The sequence below is a fragment of the Medicago sativa genome, chromosome 3 (genome assembly GCF_051527215.1).
Source record: "Medicago sativa cultivar Bolivia chromosome 3, Bolivia_mono, whole genome shotgun sequence".
Lineage (NCBI taxonomy): Eukaryota > Viridiplantae > Streptophyta > Magnoliopsida > Fabales > Fabaceae > Medicago > Medicago sativa.
In genome coordinates this window covers 30,328,787-30,331,702 of record NC_140751.1, presented here as the reverse complement: position 1 = coordinate 30,331,702, position 2,916 = coordinate 30,328,787, and the positions used below count along the sequence as shown (strand labels likewise).

General features: G+C 37.3%; 1 non-coding gene across 1 annotated transcript; it reads left to right on the top strand.

Annotated features, from left to right (window-relative positions):
- Nucleotides 1-1,369: 1,369 nt before the first annotated feature.
- Nucleotides 1,370-1,476, top strand: LOC146937046 (small nucleolar RNA R71). The gene has a single exon (XR_015033597.1). It is a non-coding gene; the product is annotated as a small nucleolar RNA R71 (small nucleolar RNA).
- The last annotated feature ends 1,440 nt before the right edge of the window (nucleotides 1,477-2,916 follow it).

The window sequence follows — 2,916 nt, the reverse complement described above, 5'->3', positions numbered from 1 at the left end:
CTACAAAATCAGTTGGGATGTATATCCCCTCTATTTTAATAGGTATGTCTTCAACAAATCCTACTAGTTTCATGGTAGAATGATCAGCTAACTTCAACTTTATCTCGGTAGGTTTCAATTCTCCTATCCCTATCCTCTTAAGAAGAGACAAAGGCAGCAACCTAACACTAGCTCCTAAGTCACATAAGGTTTTGTTTATGGTTTCATTCCCAATTTCACATGGTATGTCAAAGCTACCTGGATCTCTAAGCTTAGGGGGTGTCTTCTGAATGATTGCACTAGTGTCCTTGGCCAATGCTATTGTCTCACTATGCTCTATAGGCCTTTTCTTTGAAAAAATTTCCTTTAAAAACTTGGCATATAGAGGCATCCTAGACAAAGCTTCAGCAAAAGGAAGTTTAATGCAAATCTTCCTAAGTATGTTAACAAATTTTTCAAACTTACCCTCCAATTTTAGCTTAGCAAGATTTAAGGGGGATGGAGTTTTGTTCTCATCAAGTCGTTTCACATGTTCTATCACAGTTTTCTCACCTAAAGGCTTGACACTTTCTTTCTCAATGTTTTGAACCTTAGCAACAGTATCTCCTAACTTACTACCCCTAAAAGATATGACATTAACATGAGCTTTAGGGTTAGCTTTCGGTTGACCAGGAAAGACTCCCGGTGTTTGAGAAAGAGTGGATACTTGTTGGGCTATTTGGGAGATTTGTGTTTCAAGCATCTTAGAATGAGTAGAGATAGAATCAACTTTGGTATTGAGCTTGGAAAGAGAATCGTTCATAAATCCGGTTTGGTTTTTAATTTCTTGAAGTTGTTTGTTTTGGTTGGCAATAGAATTTTCCAACAAAATTTCCAAATTAGATTTCTGAGCGAATCTCTGGTTGTTTTCATAGCCAGGTGGTGCTACTTGTCCATAGGGATTTTGGTTTTTGTAAAAATTTTGATTTTTTCTCATCCCTTGGTTGTATTGAGCATAGTTCATATGCTCAACACCATTAATAGCACTACCTAGTTGGCAATCAACACCAGCATGACCAGTTATACCACATATTTCACAAGAAGGAGTAGAAGCAGAATTGATAGCACTAACATTCAGTTTTTCAAGATTTTCAGTTAGTGTATCAATTTTAGAAGCAAGGTGATCATAGTTAGAGACTTCGTGTATACCTGCCTCCTTTTTGGAGGTGAAGAACTAGTGATGGCTCTCTCGTCGGTCCATTTGTAATGATTTTGAGCCATGTCTTCAATCAGGGCGTATGCCTCCGTGTAGTTCTTGTTCATTAGAGCTCCACCTGCAGCTGCATCAACAGACATCTTAGTGGTATAAGACAAGCCATTATAAAAGGTGTGGACTATAAGCCACTTCTCTAGGCCATGGTGGGGACAAAGTCTTAGCATTTCTTTGAAACGCTCCCATGCCTCATAGAGAGATTCCCCATCTTTTTGGTTGAATCATGTGATTTGGTCTCTAAGTTTAGCGGTTTTAGATGGTGGAAAGAATCGGGCAAGGAATGGAACCCATGAAGTAATGGAACCGACTTCAAGAGAATGGAACCAAGCGCTAGCTCTATCCCTTAAGGAAAAGGGAAAGAGATGAAGTCTTACGGCCTCTTGGTTCTCTTTAAGGGTTCCACTAATTCGTAGGAAAACAGAAATATGAAGATTGGGATCCTCGGAGGGGGATCCCGAAAATTGGTTTTGCTGCACCAAGTTAAGTAAGGCAGGCTTTATTTCAAAGTTGTCATCCTCAACCGTTTGGTACACGATAACAGCTTATGGCTCAGCCGTAGACGGCGTTGTATACTCTTTGAGAGTGTGATCAGCCATGGCGGTGTTATTTCGTGCGTCTCTCTTTCGTTTATGCAAATACCTTTCGATCTCATTGATTATTACAACTCGATTTCTGGTTTTTCGCGTAAAAAATTGAGAACCCAAGAAGTTAACGATAACAGAAAAATAAAAAGAAAAAGAAAAAGAAAGAGAAGAAGAGAGAGGATTCTAATCACTAAAGAAAAGTTAATTAAATTAGTTAACTCCCCGGCAACGGCGCCAAAAGCTTGATAGGCCCCAAACTGCAAGTGCATGGTCTATCGAAGTAATAGTAGTAGAAGAGTATCGTTCCGCTAGGGAGTTGGTCAATCTAACTAACTTTAAAAGAATAATTAGAGGAGAAGAAAAGTTATAAAAAGGGAGGTTTGGTTGCTGAAGGTAAATAACAATATTAATAAAAGAGCCTTGAGATTATTGGTTCATCATAATAACGAATCTTTTCACAAACAAGCCTTAAACTTATAACCTTACGTTGGTCTTAATTTCTAAAGACAAGTTTCTCTTTAGCCTATCACATCTCCTTTCGGTCTCAGTGAGTGTGTTCCTCCAACAACCACACCTATTTTCATGGGTGATTGCGTTTGGAATCATTGAAGCTCGAAACTTTATATGTCTCAAGGTTTGCTAGACTATTTTCATGTTTCGCAATCCTTGTTTAGATTCACTTGTTCGAATATCAAAACTCCACTTTCGTTTTATGAATTGATATTTGGAATAATCAATTAACGATTATCAAACCCTCCACTTTCATTTCTACAGTTTGATAATGGTTAATTCATGTTAAAGCGGTGAATCTAAATTAGAAATTAAGGTTATATAAGATTAGGGTTTAAGGCTTGGTTTGATCCGGATTACGTCATTAGACTTATCCAACAATCCCAAGACAAAGAAGTCTACTCACTCATGTTCATCGTAGACATGGGGGAGAAGAGAGAAGACATAAAAGTAAATTGCAAGAAAGAAAGTAAATAAAAGAAAAGAACTTTATTAAAATAATTGTACTGAAATATAAATTCTCCAAAGTAAAAGGTGAATTTTTTATGATGGAATGATACTCTATTTATAGCTTTACAATTGACTTAGAAA